This window comes from Triticum aestivum, chromosome 1D (genome assembly GCF_018294505.1).
Source record: "Triticum aestivum cultivar Chinese Spring chromosome 1D, IWGSC CS RefSeq v2.1, whole genome shotgun sequence".
NCBI classification, from domain to species: Eukaryota; Viridiplantae; Streptophyta; class Magnoliopsida; order Poales; family Poaceae; genus Triticum; species Triticum aestivum.
The window spans coordinates 345655539-345668441 of NC_057796.1; positions in this window are offsets into that span (position 1 = coordinate 345655539).

The following is a 12903-nucleotide window of genomic DNA, read 5'->3' on the forward strand; positions in this document are numbered from 1 at the left end:
CCCCCTGCCCCCGTATATAAAGGAGCAAGGGGGAGGCCGGCTGCCTATGGGGCGCGCCAAGGAGAGGGGGGGAGTCCTCCTCCTAGTAGGAGTAGGACTCCCCTTTCCTAGTCCTACTAGGAAAAGAAGGGGGGGAAGGAAAGAGAGGGAGAGGGAGAGGGAAAGGGGGCTGCGCCCCCCTCTCCTAGTCCAACTAGGACTCCTCTGGGAGGGGGCGCACCACCTCCTGGCTGCTGCCCTCTCTCTCCCCTCAAGGCCCACTAAGGCCCAATACTTCCCCGGGGGGTTCCGGTAACCCTCCGGCACTCCGGTTTAATCCGAAACTTCTCCGGAACACTTCCGGTGTCCGAATATAGTCGTCCAATATATCAATCTTTACGTCTCGACCATTTCGAGACTCCTCGTCATGTCCGTGATCACATCCGGGACTCCGAACAACCTTCGGTACATCAAATCACATAAACTCATAATATAACTATCATCGTAACTTTAAGCGTGCGGACCCTTTGGGTTCGAGAACTATGTAGACATGACCAAGACACCTCTCCGGTCAATAACCAATAGCGGGACCTGGATGCCCATATTGGCTCCCACATATTCTACGAAGATCTTTATCGGTCAGACCGCATAACAACATACGTTGTTCCCTTTGTCATCGGTATGTTACTTGCCCGAGATTCGATCGTCGGTATCTCGATACCTAGTTCAATCTCGTTACCGGCAAGTCTCTTTACTCGTTCCGTAATACATCATCCCGCAACTAACTCATTAGTCACAATGCTTGCAAGGCTTATAGTGATGTGCATTACCGAGTGGGCCCTGAGATACCTCTCCGACAATCGGAGTGACAAATCCTATTCTCGAAATACGCCAACCCAACAAGTACCTTTGGAGACACCTGTAGAGCACCTTTATAATCACCCAGTTACGTTGTGACGTTTGGTAGCACACAAAGTGTTCCTCCGGTAAACGGGAGTTGCATAATCTCATAGTCATGGGAACATGTATAAGTCATGAAGAAAGCAATAGCAACATACTAAACGATCGGGTGCTAAGCTAACGTAATGGGTCATGTCAATCAGGTCATTCTCCTAATGAGGCGATCCTGTTAATCAAATAACAACTCATGTCTATGGCTAGGAAACATAACCATCTTTGATTAACGAGCTAGTCAAGTAGAGGCATACTAGTGACACTTTGTTTGTCTATGTATTCACACATGTATTATGTTTCCGGTTAATACAATTCTAGCATGAATAATAAACATTTATCATGATACAAGGAAATATATAATACTTTATTATTGCCTCTAGGGCATATTTCCTTCAGATCCAAGTCCTCATACGGACCAAATTCCTCACATGGATCAAATTCCTCAAAAGGATCAAAGTCCTCATATGAACATCATCGTGCTAACACCTCTGTTTCGCAGGGAAGAGCTAAGGGCTATGAATATGAGCATTATTCTTCTAATCATTATGTTCATAAGTCCTCGAAGAATTTCTCTGCTTATTCATATGCTTATCCTAACTCTTCTTATGTGAAACGAAATGGACTGGCGTCTATGCCACCTTTCTCATATGGAGCTCGCAGAGTGGTGAACTCTTTGCCACGCCTTCAGATGTGGGTGGTGAAGAAAAAGAACTAATCTCGTATGCAGGGTCAGGTCTCCAGACGTGCTCAAATGTCTGAAGAATTTGCTGGAGACCTGAAAATTCCTGAAAGGACGCAGGCTAATCATGAAGAAATGAACTTTCATTTCTCACGTCCTCATACTGCTTTATCTGTCTATTGCTTGATGAAATTGATCTGATGAATTAATGTCATATTCTTCACTGATGAAGTATATGAGTTCGTAAGCTGCACTAATTCATTTGCAGGATGATCAACCCAAAGCCACTGAGTGGGTCCTCGATAGTGGATGTACAAATCACATGACTGGTGACAAGAATCTATTGATGGATGCTCCCCTATCTCCATCGCATCTGAAGCATATCATCTTCGCTGACAAAGGCAAAAGTCAGGTATTGGGTCTAGGTAAGGTTGCGATCTCAAAGGATCGACACATGGACAAAGTCATGCTTGTCGAGTCCTTAGGATACAACCTCATGTCTGTCTTAATGCTTTGTGATCTTGATATGGTTGTTGTCTTTGGCATGTATCATTGTGTTGTGATCATGGAAGCTGACAATTCCAAAGTCTTCAAAGGCTTTAGGAGAGGAGACTTGTATATTGTTGATTTCTCTACAGGATCACAACCAGCAGTATGCCTTCTTGCAAAAGCTTCAGAAGGCTGGCTATGGCATCGACGGCTTGGTCATGCAGGCATGAGGAATTTGCACACGCTTGCGAAGAAGAAGCATGTCATTGGCATTGAGAATGTCAAATTCCTCAAGGATCCCTTATGCGGAGCCTATGAAGCTGGAAAGATGACCAAGGCCAAGCATCCAGTGAAGACTATCATGACCACTACTCGACCATTTGAATTGCTTCACATGGATCTTTTTGGTCCTAATCATTATTCTGCAGTTTCAAATGCTGCATCTCAATATGGCTTTGTTATTGTTGATGATTACTCTCGTTACACATGGGTGCATATTGTCACTTACAAACATGAAGTGCAGGAAGTCTTCAAACAATTTTCCTCGAGGGCTTCAACCAACTTTGGTGTGAAGATCAAGCACATCAGAAGTGACAATGGAACTGAGTTCAAGAATTCTGGTCTTGATGACTATCTTGATGAACTTGGTATTACTCATGAGTTATCTACTCCTTATACTCCTCAGCAGAATGGCGTCGTGGAGCGCAAGAACATGACTCTTGCTGAGATGGCTCACACTATGCTTGATGAATACAAGACGCCTCGTCGTTTCTGGATTGAGGAAATTTATACTGCGTGCCACATCATCAACAGAGTATATCTTCACAAATTCTTCAAGAAGACTGCATATGAACTCCTCACTGACAAGAAACCCAATGTGAGTTATTTCAAAGTCTTCGGTGCTAAATGTTGGATTAGAGATCCTCATCACAACTCTAAATTTGCACCGAAAGCACATGAAGGTTTCATGCTTGGTTACGGAAAGGACTCGCACACCTACAGAGTCTTCAACAACGTTCTTCACAAGGTTGTTGAAACTATAGATGTGCGGTTCGATGAAACTAATGGCTCGCAAAGAGAGCACCTACCTTCTTTGATAGATGAACCAGCACCTGAGGAATCTATCAAGTTCAAGGCTACTGAGGATGTCATTCCTACCGAAGAATCTACTGAAGAATTCATTCCAGCACGTGAAGAACGTCGAGCTGAGGCACCTGAAGAAAATGGTGCTGAAGAAAATGCTGATCACATTCCTCGACGACAACTCGCTCATCCTCGCATTGCAAACGAAGTGCAAATTGAGAAAATCATCGATGACATTGAAGCACCAGGTCCTCTCACACGCTCAAGAGCTTCACATTTATCTAACTTTTGTGGGCACTTTGCTTTTGTCTCTATCACAGATCCCACTAGGGTAGATGAAGCATTTCTAGAGCCTGAGTGGATTCAAGCTATGCAAGAAGAACTACATCAGTTCGAGCTCAACAACGTCTGGGAACTGGTCAAACGTCCAGATCCTCACAAGCACAATATCATTGGCATAAAGTGGATCTACCGCAACAAGCAAGATGAAAACGGCCTTGTGGTGAGGAATAAGGCATGGCTTGTAGCTCAAGGCTACACACAGGTTGAAGGAATTGATTTCGATGAAACTTTTGCACCTGTTGCTAGACTTGAGGCTATTCGCATATTACTTGCTTATGCTAACCATCATGATATCACTTTATATTAAATGGATGTGAAAAGTGCATTCCTCAATGGTAAGCTTGAGGAAGAAGTATAGTTGCTCAACCCCCAGGTTTTGAAGATCCAAAGCATTCTGACAAAGTCTTCAGACTCAATAAGGCCCTCTATGGCCTCAAGCAGGCCCCTCGGGTGTGGTATGATACTTTGAAGGAATTCCTCATGAAGAAAGGCTTCAAACCCGGTTCACTTGACCCAACTCTTTTCACTAAATCTTATGACGGTGAATTGTTTGTGTGCCAAATATATGTTGATGATATTATCTTTGGCTGTACTGACCAACGTTACACTGACGAATTTGGTTATATGATGAGAGAGGAATATGAAATGTCTATGATGAGAGAATTGAAATTCTTCTTAGGTCTTCAAATTCTTCAACAGCGCAATGGTATATTCATATCTCAGGAGAAATACCTCAAGGATATACTGAGGAAATTCGGCATGCAAGATTGCAAAGGCGTCAAAACTCCAATGCCCACAAATGGCCATCTATGCACTGATGAAAATGGTATTGACTTCGATCAAAAGGTAAACCGCTCCATGATTGGTTCTTTATTGTATTTATGTGCATCTAGGCCAGATATTATGCTTAGTGTTTGCATGTGTGCCCGATTTCAAGCTACACCGAAGGAATCACACCATAAGGCTGTGAAGCATATTCTTCGATATCTAGCTCACACACCAACACTTGGATTATGGTTCCCCAAGGGTTTGGCTTTTGATCTCATTGGATATTCAGACTCTGACTATGCTAGTGATCGTGTGGACCGCAAGTCAACATCTGGCACATGCCATTTCCTCGGACGATCTTTGGTCTGTTGGTCCTCGAAGAAACAGAACTGCGTATCACTGTCTACTACTGAAGCTGAGTACATTGCTGCTGGTTCTTGCTGTGCTCAATTGCTGTGGATGAAACAAACTCTCAAGGACTATGGCGTCAATGTGAAGAATGTGCCTCTCTACTGTGACAATGAGAGTGCCATCAAGAATGCTCATAACCCAGTTCAGCACTTGAAGACAAAGCACATTCAGATTCGTCATCATTTTCTTCGTGATCATGTGTTGAAGGGCGAAATTTCTTTTGAGCATGTGAAGACTGAAGAACAGCTAGCCGATATCTTCACAAAGCCCTTGGATGATAAGAGATTTAGCAAGTTGCGGTGTGAGCTAAATATCCTAGAATCTTCAAATGTTCTTTGAAAAGGACACTCATCCTAACACTTATGCAAATTGATGACTTAGATGTGCAACACATGAAGAAACATTTTTCTTCAATAAATGAAGTATAACACTCTAAGTGTGAAGAGATTAACGAAGAATTTGATTCTTAGAGCCCTACGACAATTCTACGCGGTGTCTGAAATCATCATTCTTATACGGTGGGTCACGCCACCACCAAAAGTTGAAAATCTTCAATTTGAGTTTTTCCTCAGTTTTGAAATTCCTCAGTTGTTCATGTTCTTCAACTTTGCATTGTCTTCACCATTTCCGTCGTTTTTCTTCATTGGCTATATATATATATGAGTTTATGTCCTCTACATCATTCACTTATTGATATTTCTTCAAGTTACTTTTTTTGCTAAGTGAATGTGATCAGACCCTTCCCCTCTATGCTAAACTCAACCCAATCTATTCACAAATTCTTCATGTGCATTCTATTTGAAACTCGTTCAAAATCTTCACTGTGTCCTTGTCAGCTGAAGAATTTGCGAACGGAACTTTTAACTTATCTTATCTAAATTTTTGGTTTTGCCGCTCAAACCGTTCCGCATTCCACGAAATACTTATCTATTTCACCCACGATCTCACACGATCTCCACTTCTCAGTATGTGGCTGACACATGTCAAGCGAATGAGAAGGGTCAGGGGCACGTTCGTCCAATTTCCTCGGGCGAACAGTTTTTCACCGTGGCTATATATACCCCTCCCCTTCCTCACTTCTCTTTTACTCCGCTCGACCTCACTCCCGCTCGAGCTTCTCAAACCCTAGCGCCGCCGCTACTTCATCGTCGCCGGTGAGGAAGAGCTTCACTGCCTCGACCTCGTCACCGTCGTACTCGCGCCGGCTGCGGATTTCATCACTCCGCCGCTGCCGTAGCTGTCTTCCTCTGCCGAGTTAGGGCGTGGAAGATCTGAACTGACGAACTTCACATCTACACCTCTCAGTTCATTGTGTTCTTCATCCAGGGTAATTAAAAGTTACTTTTGCTACCCTCTTTGATTCAAATGATTACTACAAAATCTTCAAAGGTGTTTTTCTTCAAATCTTCACACACTAAACACCTCACATATCATCTGTTCTTGATTTGTTTCTCTAGGCAACAATTTTTCTTCAAGATTCCTCAATTGTGTGGATCTTCGATCTATACAACTCTGGAACCTAAGACAAGAACGCTTAGTGAAATTCTTCAAGACTCATCTGGTCAAATTCCTCAAACTTGTTCTTTTTGAAAAACCTTCTGAGAATGCATATGACCTCTCCAAATTCCTCTCAACTATACTCTGTTCACAGGTACTCATGTCCACAGCTTAATCACTAGGTTCTCATCAACTTAACTCATTTGCAGCGTTCCTCGAAGAAAAGTTGCATACATCTTCAGAGAATTCCATTGTTCAAATTCCTCAGCTGAAGAAAATGGCTGACGGTAAGAAGACACAGAAGGGAGGAAAGAGGCCTGAAATCAACACTGCCTTTGAGATCCCTGATGACATATACAAAGATTACTGCACTCCTGATGAGGCCAAGTTTGGTAAGGAGGACAAGAATCAGGGCAAGGTGCGCATCCAAAGGATAGAGAGGAGATGGGCAAGAGAGTGGAGGGAGTACAGATATGTTACTCCCAAATACATGAAGAAATTCGCGTTAAATCCTCCATGCCCAAGACCTCCGTTGGCACCTGGCCAAGAAGCAGATCCCACCAACCTCAAGCGTGGTGAGGATTATCCTGATGAATGGGCCAAGCGCCAGGCCAAATTGGCCAGACAAGCAAGATAAGCAGTGAGGAAATTCAACGAAGACTCTGCTGCTGCTGCTGCCAATGCTGAGGCCTCTGCTAGCAAGCCGAAGAAGGCCATGTCAAAGAAGCCTGCTCACAAGCCAAGTGCTTCATCTTCAATGCCCTCACGACCAAGTTCCTCAGAAATGCCCTCACGGCCAGAATCTTCAAAGCCCTCACGGCCAACTCCTCATGCTGCTCCCGCTCCAAAGTCCTCAGCTCCTCCGCCAAAGTCCTTAGCTACTCCAACAAAATCCTCTGCACCTATGCACCTTGCCACATGCCAAAGGATAACAGGCATCTCTATTGCCCCAGGAGCTTCTGCTAGTTCCCCAGCTGCACCAATTTCCTCAACCGGCCCCTCTCTGCTAAAGACAAAGGCCACTGCTGGACGAGGCACTCGACCAAGTCCTCACAAGAAGCAGGTCGCATTCCAAGTGCCGTCTGATGAAGACGAAGCTGATGATGAAGAACTTGCGGAAATCATCAGAGATAGGCAGGTCAAGGCCGCTAGAGCCAAAGGCAGCAATGTGCCTTTTCTTCTGGATCCGAAGCTGATCCTAGACTTCATTGATCTATGGCATAAGGATCCCAACACGCCTTTGCCGGAGATGAACCTCACTCCTGGTCAAAGTCATGTTTTGACTGCCTTCATTGAAGAAGAGAAATGGAAATTTGAACAAGGAAGAAGAGTGAAGAAAGCGCAATACAAGAAACAACGCTTTCTGAAGCAAAATGTTCTGAAGCTTTCCCCTGAAGAAGTCATTGCCTTGCAAGATGAGATCAAGCAACTGAGTGATGAATTTGATCGTTACTACGCTGACTGGCTTGGAGCCAAAGTCAGGTTTGTGAACTTGACTGAGAAGTTCACGTCCAAAGTTGCAGCTCCAACGCAACAAGAAAATCCTCAGGCTGAAGCATCTGCTCAGCCGACTGAAGAAAATGCCAGCACCGCTGATGACATTCAGGCTGCTGAAGAAACTCAAAGTACCAGGGCTGATGACTGCATTCCAGCCGCTGATGAAATTGCCAGGGCATCCACTAGTGGTGCTCCTTAAGAAAATGAAGAAGTCAGGGCAACTGCATCAGTTGTGCCTGAAGAAATTCAACCAAATTCCTCTGCTCCTCCTGCGCCTACTCCAACTCCAATCCTTCCATCTGCATCAGATGTGAAGAAGACCAAGGCTGCAGAGTGTGCAGCAGTGAAGAAAAGGAAGGCGTCAACTTCATCAGATTCTTCAGCTCCAAAGAAGATGAAGCCTTTGACCAGCTCTTTTGCAAATCCCATTGATGCTGTTCCTATCTCAACCATGCCATCAAAGGACCTTGTTCCTTTTGATGATGATTACGTGATTCCAAGTGAATCCGATGAAGAGAATCCTTCTACTGCTTCGTCAGAGCAGTTGGATGAAGAAATTGAAGTGGATGCAATCCCTTCAACACCAATTGTCTCCTCGCCTATGCCTCAGTTCACTGCTAAAGAGGCCGGCGTTGAAGAAATGGAAGATGAAGATGTGGACATTGGCTGTACCACACCCGTACTGAATGATGACTTTTGGGAAAGTCAGCACCCCAACTCTCCACTGTTCATACCGTTGCAACAAATTCCTCAGTCCACAGTAACTACAGTTCAAATGGGATCTGATGAACCACATGCCACACCGACTGTCCATGAAGAAATTCCAGCCACTAGTGCTGACGAAAATGTAAATGAAGAATTGAAGACCCATGCTGTCAATGAAGAAGAAGCTGGAATTCCTGAGCCTGTGCAACCTGAGATTGCGATTCTTGAGGTGATAATGCAATTGACTGACACTCCTCAGCCCAAGCCAAAGGATCCATTCTCAAAGAAGCAGAAATTCAAGGCCGATGATTTCTTCGGCGAGCACGTGTTCTTCACTGACTATAATCCCTATGATTCTGCTCGTCTTAGAAGGAAGCGCTTCTGGACCGCCAGCCAGGCCAACTTCTATTCTTCACTGCTATTCAACAAGGACAAAGTCTTCGACCACGAGCATATTCCTCATGTGGACATGGCATCACTGCCATGCTTTTCACCTGTCCTTAGTGTGCTTCATGATGCAGGCCTCCTCAACTTTTGCACATACATAGTTGATTGGAATGAAGAGCTCATTCTTCAATTCTACGCAACACTGCACATCACAGGAGATGCTGACGATGTGAACTCCTGGGTTTTGGACTGGATGACCGAAAACACTCACTACAAGGCAGCAACCTCTGAATTACTTCACGCCCTGCCCATCAGTCCTCCCCTTGAAGGAGCTCGTTGCCTGTACCAAGAGCCTGAGCTCACTGCTCACTACATGCAACTCCTTATGAAGCCTCTGAAATCCGGTGAAGCCCCAAGGACCAAATTCCTTGTGAAGGAATTGCTCTATGTGCCAAGAACAGTCTATCGCATTCTGACGAAGACTATGAGTCCAATCAAAGGCCACGACTCGCCTGATGAGGAAATTGTTGGCATCATGAAGAATCTGCTATTCAACATCATTCATGGCATTCCTGTCAACTATCATGATTTCTTCATGAGGACTCTGGCAAATGTTGCACTTTCTCCGTTTGAGCTGAAGCCTTACGCACCTTGGATAATGAGATTCCTCAGAACAAGGTCTTCACTCAACTACAAGGCTGATTTTCAGAATCACCTCAGCTACTTGCCCCCAATCGAAGTCCTCAAGCGGACCTATTCCTCAGCTGATGAAAAGGGCAAGGCACCTGCTATCATTGATGAAGGCATTCGTCCATTGGATGGTCAGTTTCGCAAAGCCGCATCTTATTCCACCAATGATGACTCTCCCACTCATGATTCTGCTGCTAATGCATCCAAGCCAAATCCTCAAGCCACTGCTCCTCGCGTGATGACTGATCGTGAGCTGCTTCTTAGTCTTCACCTGAAGGTGGATCGAAACCATAAATGGGTTAAGCGTCAGTTTGGTTCTATTCTTCACAACATGACTGCCAAACATAATGCAGTGAAGAAAAACCATTACTACCTCCATGAAGTCTTCGGTCGCACCTGGGCTATTCTATCTCATGTATATGGTGAAGAATATGCGAAGAAAATGGGTCTCAAGGAAGATTTTGACTGGTCTGCCCCTCCACCGAAGAAATACAAGAAGGTCAAGGTTCCATCCTTGGTGGCCAGCTCATATTCTTCATCGCGCGAAACCGACGAGCATGAAGACTTGGACGACACTGCAGAAGGCCCTACTACGACAAACGACCCCAACAACGCTGGCGCTCCTCCATCAACATGATATTCTTCAGGGGCGTTAGTCCTCATTTTCAACCCTTTTGGTCATACGATGACAAAGGGGGAGAAATTTGAGTTAGTCTTCAAGCGGGTCTATCTTATATGGGCGTTTTTTGCTAAGTTACAACTCTCATTCTTTTGATGACTTTGTTGGATCGAGTTGTAAACTTGAACTCTATGGTGGCCTCATACTTTTGCTGAGCTTTCTGCATGCTTATTCCTCATTAATGCTAATGCACGCATGCTGAATTACATCAGTCACCATATTTCATCATGCATTTAAAATTCTTCATATTATATGTCAAATGCGTGTATGAATTACAAGATATAGGGGGAGATCTCCATGATTCGACTCTTCAAGTGTGCATTGCTTCAAAAGCAAATTCCTCACTATGCACATCTTCAGGGGGAGTTCTTCTATATCTTGCAATCAAATTCCTCAATATCAGTATTTACACTTCATATGTTTATCCCCGTTGAAAACTTAACCTATATTGTCATCAATCACCAAAAAGGGGGAGATTGTAAGTGCATCTAGTGCCCCTTAGTGATTTTGGTGTATTGAAGACTTATAGGTTAAGGGACAAATGTGTTTATGAGTGTACACAGGTCTATAAGTCTATGAGGAGTTTGATATTTACAGAGAAAGTCGACCCCTAAAAATGAAGTTCTTCGACTGAAGACTTTGGATTTCTGAAGACTTTGAAAGTGAAGAAATTGGTGTGACCTTGAAGACTTGGTATTCATTCGAGGAAATGAAGCGTGAAGAATTTTGTTTTCATAGTTTCATTTTCTCTTTCTTGAGTCATAGGAAACACCGTACTGTTAAAGGGGGTCGAGTTAATACTAAGGAAAAATTTCCAAGTGATGCTCAACTCAAAATCCTACACCTACCAATCCCTTCGAGTGAAGCCATTGGAAATCTCATACAGTTCAGTCATATTCTTCAATGACAGAGACGAAGTTCTTCTGGTCTCTGAGGAATTTGTTCTGACTGAGGAGTTAGGAATTCGCGAGTGCGGATTGCCTACACAGTGTGGAACATGATAGCCCCGAGGAATTTGAGCCTCAAATATCCGACCGTTGCTGTGCTACGCGCCAGCTGTCCCAAAATATCTACCCACCTAACGGTCATATCATTGAATGCATTTATGTCTTATCATGTCGGGCTGCTCCCTAGGCTATAAATAGCCGCCCCCTACAACCACTAGTTGGTTGGCTGCTCCGAGAGAAACTGACACTTGTCATTTGAGAGCATCCCATCCTCCGAGGACTTTGAGCGAAAATCATCAAGTGAGGCAAACCCAAACCTGAACACCTACAAACCCAAAGTGATTGAGCATCACTAAAGAGATTGATCCTGCGTGGATCCGACGCTTGTTACCTTTGAAGACTGTGCTTCTTCCAGACGGTTAGGCGTCATGGTCTAGAGCATCCAAGAGGAATTGTGGATCGCCGAGTGACCGAGTCTGTGAAGGTTTGGAAGTCACCTGAAGACTTACCACGAGTGATTGGGCGAGGTCTGTGTGACCTTAGCTCAAGGAGAATACGGTGAGGACTGTGTGTCCTCAGGTTTAAATACCTAGCCGCTCCAACCAGATGTACAACTGAGACAACCGTTGGAACTGGTCTACCAAATCATTGTCTTCACCAAGTTTACTGGTTCTATTTCCTCAACTCTTCCATTTCCTCATAACTGTGTTGTGCGCTTGTTCATATCTGTGTTTGAAGACTTTGACTGAAGACTTTCTCAATTTCCTCAGTTCAATTTCTTCAGCCTGTTTGTCTTCATCCTATGTTATCCTGTGTTTACACTTTCTGTACTCTGTGCTTGTCTTCATTTCATCATGATGACCATGATTATGTTCTGTTATGTTTACTTCTGAGTAGTTATTCCGCTGCAAGTAGTTCTTCGCTAAGGAATTTCCCCACCAGCAAATTCCTCAGTGAAGAATTCATAAAAATCGCCTATTCACCCCCCTCTAGTCAATATAACGCACTTTCAACCTCGCCGTCGAGGCCACCATTGACGCCTCGCGCACCAACGCCACAACGCAGTTGGCTGCTTTAAATGATAGTTCGTGGCGTTTTCTCGAGGCCACCGTCGGTGCCTTCGACGAAGACTACGAGGTGTTTTCTCAGCGTGCACATGCTTACCTCATCCCGAGAGCCAGCAGGTTGGTGCCCGGAGTGGCTCAGGCAACTCAACACTACAACGAGGGCAGCCACTATGCGGATGCCTCGCCCTCTTCCATGTCCAAGGAGCCAATCGTCATCGATATCTCCGACAATGAGGAGTAGCTTGTCTTATTAGCTCACTATAAGGACCCATGTTCAGTGTGCTAGCTACTGCCTTTCCTTAACAAATTCTAGTGAATTGTGCTATCTACTTTTACCATGAAATCTTCTGCTATAGTGTATATGTTCTATATGTCATGCAATGTGGTGTTCAATTAATTGCTTGGTTCAATTCTGCAAATGTGATGTTCAATTCTTCAGGGTGCAATATTTCCAAGTTGTTAAGCATGCTTGGTTTGGTTAACTGTCTGATCTTCTATTAGGAGTATGTTATATTGTTCAATTGGTGTTTAGTTAACTGCTTGGTTCATTTGTTGTGGCTTGGTTCACTTGTTGTGGTGTTTAGTTAACAGCTTGGTTCAATTCTGCAATGTGATGTTCAATTGTTGTGGCTGCATTCTGTTATTGTATACCATGTGAGGAATAAATCGAATTTGGCTGTACTAAATACATGAGAAACAAATACAATTGCTATATTTCCAAGTTGTTAA